This window comes from Lycium barbarum, chromosome 1, assembly GCF_019175385.1.
Source record: "Lycium barbarum isolate Lr01 chromosome 1, ASM1917538v2, whole genome shotgun sequence".
Classification (NCBI taxonomy): domain Eukaryota; kingdom Viridiplantae; phylum Streptophyta; class Magnoliopsida; order Solanales; family Solanaceae; genus Lycium; species Lycium barbarum.
In genome coordinates, this window is record NC_083337.1 from 152,385,367 (window position 1) to 152,397,164 (window position 11,798).

The following is an 11,798-nucleotide window of genomic DNA, read 5'->3' on the forward strand; positions in this document are numbered from 1 at the left end:
TCCCGGGGGAGGATTGTGCGCACAATCTCGAACCCATGAGTGGAGCATATGTGATAGATGTGGTGGTCAAAATGGCCATTGGGCTAATTGTGCTTATTTGTCCTTCCCTTCCCCGAACCCCCACTATGACGATTCTACTTTTTGTTGTGACAATGATAGGGAAATGGAAGTGGAAGAAGTTGAGAATGGACAAAATGGAGAGTTCAAGCTCATGATGGAATGCCTACTTGAAGGAGGAAATGAAAAGCAAAAAGCTTTGGAGGAGTACTTGGAAACTAGTCTCCAAAATGGCTTGATGAATGAATACAAAAACCTTCCGTGGGCATTTGAACAAAATCAAGAAGAATTCTCAAATGCTCAATATGAGGAGAGAATGCCCATGTTGGAGGCCAATCATGAAAAGGAGGAATCAAGAATTGAAAATCCTCCAAACGAATCCATTTTCATTATAGATGCCAAAGAAGAAAAGAAATTAGAGTCAACAGTTATCTTGAGAAAAATGGTGGAAGTTGACTCTAGTTTGGGGGAAAATGAGAATGTCAAAATCCAAAAAAATTTGCAAATTGGGAGGTTGAAGTCTCATTCCAAGCATTTTTCAACATTGGATTTGTATGTTGATATGGGAATTAAGCCACATACATCCATGTTGGATGGTGAAGAAGAAAGACAAGTGCCTTACATCTTGCAATTCGAAAGAGTAAGAAGGCAAAATGACATTCCTCATTTGAAAGCCAAGAAGTGCAAAATGAAGAAATTAACGTTTGGCTTGTTCATCTACTTACCACCCCCCATCGCTCGTGGTCACAAACTTGATTCCAAGTTAGGTGCCCAATTCATAAGCTCCAAATGGCGAGAAAAGCGGTAAAGTTGGTATCCGTCGTGCCGCGACGTTAACTTAAGCGCTTGGTGGGAGGCAACCCATCGTTTTTAATTTTTTTTTTTTTATCATTTTTGAAATTTGATTTTTTAAAATTGTTTAGTTTATGATTTGTGACTAATCTGCAAAATTTCACAATTTGAATAGGTTGAGTTTTCAGAATAGCCACAAATCAGTAGTTGCTGGTTTCTGCTTATTTTCTGAACTGCTGGTTGTTTGCCGAATTTTACTCTAGGCGATCGCGCCACAAAATCACGCGATCGCGGTATAAAAAAATAAAAAAAAATAAAATTTTTTTTTTTTTTTGTGTGTTGATGTACTGCAGTGAGGACACTGCAAGTTTTTTGGTTAGGGGTAGGAACCTCCTCGGTTTTTCTTTGCCAGAATTCTTTTCCCGAGGGGAGTTTATTTTGTTGAAACTGGCATGTTTAGGATGTTACTTAGGTTGAATAGAATAATTTTGTTTTATTTGGTACGACTTGATAACTAATGGCATGTATTGTGTTTGTGCAAATTGTTGGACCCCTCGAAAAAAAAATTTGAAAAATGCATACTTAGAACAGTTATTGTCTGACATGATTGATTCTTTATATGACATTGTGATTATTGGGGTGTTGTGTGTGATGAATTACTACTTAGGAGGTCACAAGTGTGAAAATTATTGTCCTTATGCCGATGTGTGTGTGAAGTGTTAGTTTGATTCTGTTTATGCATGTATAATCTAGAACTTGCCCGGTTGGTCTTGTTTGAAATGCGAAAGTGAGTTTGGTTGTGAAATGATCTTAGGCTTTCTTTGTGTAAATAAGTCACTGTGCCTAAATAAGCCTCTCCAAAAGCTGAAAATACCCCTAGTTTCCCTTTTTGAGCCTTTTTGACCTTTTTCTTGGCTAGCTAATTATGAAACCTTACCGTTTGTGAAATTAATCCATCTTCACACCCGTTCCCTCCTTGATGCTATTAATTAGATGAGGCAAAATGTCTAAGTTGGAGGTGAAGTAAATGTGAAGTACATGTTCAAAACATAAGTTGGGGGTGGTGGAGTTTGCTAGTGAAGATTCGATGTGGTAGTTGCGTATATACAAAAAAAAAAAAAAAAAAAAAAAAAAAAAAAAAAAAAAAAAAAAAAAAAAAAAAATCAGAAAACTGTAACGCAAAAAGAATTCTAGGTTGGTTAGAAGTAAAACCAGTAAAAGCTGCAAAAAAATATTTTCTGGTGTCACAACATGCGATTCGCATGTCATACATGCGAATCGCATGTTGCGTCGCATGTGGTGACAGACACTAAAAAAAAAAAAAAAAAAAAAAAAAAAAAAAAAAAAACTTTTTTTTTCTGGTGACATCACATGCGACTCGCATGTCATACATGCGAATCGCATGTGGGGTCGCATGTCATGCCAGTAAAAAAAAAAAAAAAAAAAAAAAAAAATTTTTTTTTTTTCTTCCTTTTCTATTTTTATGTTTTGTTTCGATTATGTGCAGCGAGGACACTGCAATGTTTATAGTTGGGGGTGGCACGTGGTAGCGCATTATATTTTGAAATTTGTTCAAAATTTCTGAAAATTTTGTTCTTTTGACATGTTGTGGATTAGTCACTCTTATTATTTTATTTTCTTTCTTAACTTCTTTCATTAGTCATGTAAGTTTAGGTGTAGGTTCTCGTTTGAGGAAAAATGTGAAAACTCTTGGCTTGTTTGGTACTAATAGAGTTAGTCTCTTGCATGTGAAATTGAAATGTGAATACCTCTCCAAATTGTTGTGAAAGTTAAAAAGCAAGGTGCATAGGAAAGAATGATCTTTGTGACAACTTTTTGGCTCATTTTGTGACTCTTTACCTACTAGTGTGTTGACTTTGGATTATGAGATATTGCACTGGTTGTTCTTGCTTGGAAAGTGAAATTGATTCATCTTGACTAGTTCATATGCCATGTGTGTGAGTGTTTGTTGAATAAATCTTGTGTTTACTTTTATCATCTAGAACTTGCCCGGTTAGTCGTTCAATGCTAATTTTGATTATGTTGGTTGGAGAGATGACCTTGGGCTATCTTTGTGAAAAAGCCTCTTTAGCCTTTCTAGCCTACCATTGCATAAATAATATCACTAGTAACCCCATTTGAGCTTATGACCTTTTCTTTGATTGCCACATTACAAGCCTTTACCATGTTTGATGAAAAGTCTCTCTTTTGAACCTTTCCCTCCTTGAACATGAAATTGTGAATTTGAGGCCAAAAGCCTAAGTTGGGGGTGTTAGTGTTGCTTGAGAGCGGTGAAGGTTGGTGTTGTGAAAAAGTCAAAAGAAAGGAAGAAAATTTGAAAAATACAAAAAGGTTGCAAACTTTTTGTGCAAAAAAAAAAAAAAAAAAAAAAAAAAAATCTTCCTTTTCTATTTTTATGTTTTGTTTTGATTATGTGCAGCGAGGACACTGCAACATTTATAGTTGGGGGTGGCATGTGCTAGCACATTATATTTTGGAACTTTATAAAGAAAGTTGGAATAATTGGGGAAACTAGTATGCAAAGGAAGGAGTGTTGTTTTGAAATGAAGAGGAAAGTGGACGAAAGGTTTTGTGTAGTGTTCAAGGAGGGCGTAGTCACTTGTATCCCAAATACTTATCCTACCCTTCCCTAAGCCTACATTACAAGCTTAAAAAGTCCCTATGTGATCTCCAACTAAATGTTCTTGAGTTAGTGATGATTGAAAATAAGGGCAAGCTTATGGTGTGATATTTGTTAGCACTAGAATTTCTTTGTGAGTGTGAGTGACTTTGTGTATTTGTCCCTTGTGTCGTTGCTGTGAATATTGTGATTTTGGGACTTTCTTTCTTGTGAGGGCATATGGATTACGATAGAGTGGTGATGTTCAAAAATTCCAAGTTGAGTCAAGTGAGCATATCTAGCAAACTAGTGGTTTTGAGTCACTTATTGAGACTTGAGTGTTGTTGCTTGATTATTTTAAATCTCTATTGCATTCTTGAAATTGTATTTTGAATGAGGGAGTTATTTGGTTGAAGCTTCACATGCTTGTAGCCTAATTGTTGGTACCAACCAAAGTCATGCTTTTGTGCTTAAAATGGATCCTCATTGAGATTTTTGTTTTAGTTTGCTTGAGGACAAGCAAAGACTTTAAGTTGGGGGTGTTGATGTGGCGTGAATTTACACCATAATCGATGCTTTTTAACTATAAGTTTTACTTGTTTTTGAGCAAGTCTGTGTTATTTTACGTGATTTTTGTCATGTTTCAGGTTATATGAGGTCCCTAGAGCCTAAGTGTGGAAAACAAGCAAAAAAGTTGCAAAACTGGGGATAACTGGAAGTTCTGGAAAATTTCGCGGAAAATTACTCTGCGCGATCGCGATGTGTACTCACGCTATCGCGCCATAGCACGAAATTAATTCCACGCGACCGCGCCGAGACTTCACGCGACCGCGCCCACGCGCTATTTAAATGACACGCGATCGCGTCGACTCAAACCGCGATCGCGATTGAGGGACAGGGGACGCTGACGTCATGAACGCGATCGCGCTGTCTCGTGGCGCGATCGCACTGAAGTAATTATGAGCGTTTTCGACCAGAACCTGGGATTCGCCGATTTCTTCCATTCCAGTTCATATAAATAGAAAACTAGGGCAAATTTTCAGTTCATCTTTTGCCATTTTACAAGCTTGGAGGCTAGGGTTTCTTTCACCTACACCATTGGAGGAGAAGATTGGAGTTCTTTAATGAGATAATTCTTAAACCTTTCTTCAATTCCTTGTTTTGTATTGTATATCTAAGTGTGTAGTATTTATTTTCTTCACTTGAATCTCGTTTATGGAAATATTCTATGATTAAAGTGTTGAATGAAACTCTTGTTTTGCTTATGTATTGAATGATTTTTATTGCTATTGAAGTGGGTCTTTGTTGATTTAATTAATCTCGTTCTTGAATGTTTCCAAAGGGATTAGCTAACCCTAGGACTCACCCATTTACTTAGATTGAGCTTGGAAAAGGAAATCTAGGTTGGGAAAGATTAATTAACAAGAATTTGGGTCATTAAACTCATCTAATAACTTGAGCTCGGAAGAGGATAGTTACTTGAGATTAAATTGATTGTGCCTAATATCACACTCTAAGGCTTGGAAAAGCTTAGAGTGAAATTCATTGATTTGGTTGGAAGACTTTCAATGAGATTTGAGAAATCATTATCTATTGACACAAACCCGCTCTTAGTTGTAATATCATAAAATATATTGGATCGTTACTTGAGTGTAATTTCCTTTGTATCCATGCTTGTGGCCATTGATCAATTTACTTGCTTTCTAGGTTAGTTTATATATTTTCGCATTAGTCATAAATTTCTCAAAAACCCAAAATATCATTTATCGTTTGGCAGAGCTTAGTTAGTAAAAATTCCTTACTTTCTTAATCGCCTAGCACATTGTTCCCTGTGGGATCGACCCCGACTCATAGTTGGGTAAATATATTGCATACGACCGTGTACACTTTCTCTTTGAGGAGTGTATTTGGACGTTATCAGGTTGCGGCTTACTAGAGCAATTCATTTGAGCACGTGAATAAATAGAACTAACATGTCCCATACAGTTTCGAAAAATGTAGTACATTAAATTAGTATAATATTCATTGTGCTTGGTGAAACAAGACAACAAAGACGTAGATTCTGAAGGGATGTAAACTAGATTTTGTTTCTAATTAGAATCCGCGATTTTTGTAGGACAAAAAAAAAAAGTTGAACCAAACTAAAAAAAAAAAAAAAACATAAGTAAGTTTCACGCACTAATTTAGTGCGTGAAAGAACCAAACTGTAAAAATAAAAGTTTGGCCTTTCACGCACGAAATTTGTACGTGAATGAGGCATGCGTGAATAGTGTACTAAATTGAATGGTAATGAAAAATTGAAAGTATTGAAAATAAGCAGCAATTGGTGTTTACCCCGAAATTGGGAAACCAATTGAATTTGTACGCGGGTATAGGATATGTGCTTGGATCTTGATGTATATTTGATAGCGGAAAATAAGTGTGTGAGTATTTGGTAATAAAACGGCAAATAACGGTGATTTGCTTAATTTGCTACGGACATGAACGTTTAGAAGCCATGTTGAATACTTAATGGAAGAAACACAACGTAAATGGAAACAAACGGCCTTGGCCGGATCAGATATTGAGAGAGAGATTGTATATATGAACTCTTTTAAATTATAAATGTTCTTGGAAAATAAAGGAGTCAACCCCCTAAAAAGGAAGGGGATGTGCTCTATTTATAGCGTGACCTCCATGGGTTTCATACAATGTGAATTAATAAAATAATAGTGACAAGGACAGCTCTGAACGGATTTGGTGGGATTAGACTAACGGCGCCATCTGACACACGCATGGTGGGTAGTTGACCATGGCAGGACGCTACTGGCGCGTGGCTCGCATGTAACGGCCACACGGACCAACGGCTATGCGAGCCACCAGCTATACGGACCAACGGCCACGGATGCTCGGATCACCGGACTAACGGCCACGATCAATTCGGACCAACGACCCCGGTCAAACGGACCAACGGCCACGATCAATTCGGCTATGGAGAAATCGGACCGGACGATGATCTTTCCTCTTTTCCTTCGATCCCTGGTCTTACCGGTCCTAACTTATGTCCAATTTTTACCGTATACAGATAGCCCCCACACTTTCCGGACCGTAGTTTTATCGGAGTAACGGGAAGTGGATGAATCACGCCTTCATTTCATTCTTTCTCCATTTTATTTTCTTCACTTCACTTTATTCTCTCTTCATTTCGTCACCTCCAATCATCTTCCATCTCAAATTTGTTGCTGATTTAACCGTTTATCCCCTTTGGTTCATCGCTTGTATTATGAACGGTGTAGGTCTCGGAGGGTCACCCTTGAGCAAGCCGGGCATGGTTTTGCGGATCTTCCGGCCATGATACTTGAAGCTAAGAGGGTCGAGGAAGAAGCTAAGAGAGCCCTCGAGACTGACTCCCACGACTCCGAGCGGACAATGTTCGAACTCTCCGGATCCAGCCATACTGGATAGACCAGGGGCTGTACTTAGCCTTTTGTTTTTCACTTTTGTAGGGGTTTCCGGTGTAAAGACCTTCGTATAAATGGAACACGTATTTTTCTTGATTTTCCTTATTCTTTTGCTTGAATATCTGTTGTGACCTTCGCCCGAGTTGTCGGTCCGATTTAAGGATAAGCAGACTCGGAGTCATTATTCCGCGCTGTGCCTGAATACTGGCTTTTCTCTTCACCCGGTATGTTTTGTCCGGGAATTTGATGGAGTTTTTTCCCGTGGGACTTATCTTATGCTTTGTGAATTCAGACGTCTCCGAATCACGATGGACATTTTTAGGGCCGGTATTTTTCGGACACCTGAATCTGAGGCTTAGCTAAATTTCAATATAACAGTCCCCGTTTGAGGGGTTAACGATTTTGGCTCGGTTCACTATGACCTTGTTGCCTTTGTCGAATTTCGACCGTAGTGCCCGGAATAGGGTATACGAATGAAGTAATGCCGAAATACGGCGACAATCATCGGGGTAGAGTATTTTAACAAGAAAACATTCGAGATATCGTTATCCGAACTTTCGATGATTTTTGTATTGCAAGTATTTGTATAAGATACGAGAATTTCGTTTCCTTCTGCTTTTGCCGTAGCTAATACTGTTTGGACACGATTCATTCTGATCGTTTGGTCCTTTCATCGACACCGAATGCAGAAGGTCCAGTTTTGGTTTTGCCGTAGCAAATATTGGGGGGACACGATTCATTTTGATCGTTTGGTCCTTACACCGAGACCGAATGCAGAAGGTCCGGTTTTGGTTTTGCCGTAGCAAATATTGGGGGGACACGATTCATTTTGATCGTTTGGTCCTTACATCGAAGGCTATGGCCGGTGGCCGGTGGCCGGGCCTTAGTTTTGCCGTAGCAAATGTTGAGTTTCCTCATCTTCTTTGACCGGGGTCATCTTCGGTGCGGGCATGGTATTCCCCTAGCACTTATCCGAGCTGCAAGATCAGGCGAGCGCTATCAAGTCCCCACTCGTAGGCCGTGACCCCGAGTTCCCGGGCGTTTGTCCTTATCTTTGTTAAGTAACACGTTGTACTTGTTGCCTCATTAAAAACCTTATCGAAAAACCCATTTTGGGACAAAATCGTACTAAGGAAAAGAGTGCAACACGCGTTTTCAGACCTAGATCCTAACTTTATCCGGTACTTGACTTCCTGCAAAAAGAAAAAGGTTAAACATGAGGTGTCCATACCTTAGCAGTAATATCCCTTCAAATGAGCCACATTCCAGTTGTTGCACAATCGCTACCCGTCCACGGATTCCAGCTGATACGATTCTTTGCCCGTTACCCCGGTTATCTTGTACGGTTTTTCCCAGTTCGGACCCAGTTTTCCTCCGCCGGGGACTCGGTGCTTGGCTCTCCGATTGTAGTACCTTTCCATTCTCTGCTTCCAGGCTACTATACGGACCAACGCGTTTTCGCGAAGTTCATCCGTGAAATCGAGTTTCACAGTCGTGGCCTCCTCGTTTGACTCCTCGGTGGTATGCTTGAACTGGGGACTCGGCCCGTTTATCACCCCCGTCCGGAGAAATGACTCGGGCCATCCCTTGATTTTTCCGACCTGAAGCTTGGTTTTCGAGAGTATGGCCGATACCTTTCCCTCGATGGTCCGGCCTCCGGTTCGTAATTCTTTCGTGATCTCTCCGAGCTTTTATTCATTTTTACGGGCCCCGGGGGAAGCTCGAGTTGGTCATCCTCTATCCGAATTTTTGACTCGTATCGGTTATGGACATCCGCCCAGGTCACAGCCTCGTATTCCAGCAAGCTTTCCTTAAATTTGAACGAAGCCGTCGAGCTCCGAACATTGAGCCCCTTTGTGAAAGCTTGCGCGGCCCATTCCTCCGGAACCGGGGGGGAGCTCCATTCGCTCCCTTTGGAACCGGTTGAAAAATTCACGCAGTAACTCCTCGTCTCTTTGGGCTATACGGAAAATATCCGCCTTTCGAGCTTGCACCTTTTTGACTCCGGCGTGTGCTTTTATGAAGGCATCGACGAGCATTTCGAAAAAAGTGATTGAATGCTCGGGCAGATGATTGTACCAAGTCAATGCTCCTTTTGACAGAGTTTCCCCGAACTTTTTCAGCAACACGGATTCGATTTCATCCTCTTCCATATCGTTGCCCTTTATAGCACAGACGTATGAGGTCACGTGTTCGTGAGGGTCCGTTGTGCCATCATATTTTTGGATATCTGACATTTTGAACCTCTTCAGGATCAATTTCGGAGCTACACTCGGAGGAAAAGGCCTTTGGATGTACCTCTTTGAATCCGGCCCTTTTAAAATAGGCGGAGCCCCCGGGATTTGATCCACCCGAGAGTAGTATGTCTCCACCCGTTTTTCGGTCGAGTCCACCCGCTTCGCCAACTTTTCGAGCATTCTCAGAACCTCGATGGATGAACCAGCTCCGGAGCCATTGCTTTCAACCATCCGTGCCTCATCTCTTCTGGGTTCAGCAAGACCCTTCGCCTTTTCCGGGGTCGTTTTATCTCTTCCGTTTTGCAACTGGGCTATTGCGATTCCCTATTCGGCAATCGCCGCTCTTTGTTCCTGCAACATTTCAAAAATTAAACGCAAGTCAATATTATCATTCGGGGTATCCGGTTCTTTCCGGGGTTGTGTCCCGGATAAAGTAATTGAATTGTTAGTATTTAAAGGGTCAGTGGCCGGTGGGGCGGCATTCTGCTGATCCACGGTGTTTTGTCGATTGAGGCCCTCCCTCGAATCAACGGGGTTCGGGTCAGCGGGGTTTAATAATCCCCGTGGTCCACTGCCTTCGTTTTCTGCCACAATCTCGGCGTTGTTGACGTGACCAAATTGTTCGATGTCAGCCATCAGTCCGTTTTTGAAGAGACGGACAGGAGACGGAGATGTTTTTTGATTTTGATGGATGCGATAGAAATCAAGACCAAAAACCACTATTATCCTAGCCCCACGGTGGGCGCCAAACTGTTTACCCCGAAATTGGGAAACCAATTGAATTTGTACGCGGGTATAGGATATGTGCTTGGATCTTGATGTATATTTGATAGCGGAAAATAAGCGTGTGAGTATTTGGTAATAAAACGGCTAATAACGGTGATTTGCTTAATTTGCTACGGACATGAACGTTTAGAAGCCATGTTGAATACTTAATGGAAGAAACACAACGTAAATGGAAACAAACGGCCTTGGCCGGATCAGATATTGAGAGAGAGATTGTATATATGAACTCTTTTAAATTATAAATGTTCTTGGAAAGTAAAGGAATCAACCCCCTAAAAAGGAAGGGGATGTGCTCTATTTATAGCGTGACCTACATGGGTTTCATACAATGTGAATTAATAAAATAATAGTGACAAGGACAGCTCTGAACGAATTTGGTGGGATTAGACTGACGGCGCCGTCTGACACACGCATGGTGGGTAGTTGACCATGACAGGACGCTACTGGCGCGTGGCTCGCATGTAACGGTCACACGGACCAACGGCTATGCGAGCCACCAGCTATACGGACCAACGGCCACGGATGCTCGAATCACCGGACTAACGGCCACGATCAATTCGGACCAACGACCCCGGTCAAACGGACCAACGGCCACGATCAATTCGGCTATGGAGAAATCGGACCGGACGATGATCTTTCCTCTTTTCCTTCGATTCCTGGTCTTACCGGTCCTAACTTATGTCCGATTTTTACCGTATACAATTGGATCGTCTGGATTGTAGTGGTTATAAGGAGACAAAATGACAAAAGCTGTTTGATTATGTGACCCCCACTGCCCAATGACAATAAAGTAGCTATATTTTGTTTGTGGACAAGAGATTAGTTTAGTCACGTTACACAAAATCACGTAACGATGTAACAATATGAGTCGACATTCAACAAATATCATAATAATATTGGGGGTTGGGGCCTATCCTCTGTGCACCATTTTATGATAAGAAGCCGGCGAAATTTAGTAATTTTAATTCAATTCATATATTTGTGTGTCTAAATTGTAAATTTTAGAAAACAATAATTCTAAAGAGCAAGATTCCAGAAGCAATAATCAAATTTCAAATTTCAAATTCTCTTTTGATCCAATTCAACAATGGATTTACAAATTCGAGATAACCAGTGTTTCAAAATTAACTCTATATAAATGAGTTAAAGCATAAATATAAATAGAACTATATATATTAAAGTCGATCTTAATTTAGAACTCGCAACATTTAAATTATAGTATTGCATGAGTAGCGGGGATTCATGTCGCATTCATCAAAGAGGAAAATCAAATATAAGATTCCAATATAAACTCTCTGTTATTCGATGCATTACACTTCTACAGCAACAACTTTAATTTAAAAAACAAAAGCTGAAAAAAAGATAAGAATTCAAACTGTGGTTTAATTGTAACAATTCTATGTCCAAATAGTTTTCCAAAAAATAATTATATGTCCAAGCACTAGTACTACTAAGGATTATGGTAGAATATATATGATTCTTTCAACCTTAATTAGAGGTCTAAAATTTGAGTTTTGGATATGAAAAAATTCTGATAGGGAGCGTTTCCTCCTCTAATGAACCTTACGCGACACAAATTAAATTAATCGAGACTTCGAACACCGGATAGGATAACCAAAAAGAATTACTAGTCACTTTGAATGTTGAAAACTTGAAACGACAAAAGCCATTCAATAGCATTTCAGAGGCATGCTTCCATTGTCAAAAGCACGTGTAGTAGTACAAAACTGGCGAGGACCCCAACTAAAAAACCTTCATGTATTGGTCATAGACCCTAATTTAGTACACTATTCCCCTATGCCTCATTCATGCACGAATTAATGCGTGAAACCTACTTATGTTTTTTTTTTTATGTTAGTTTGGTTC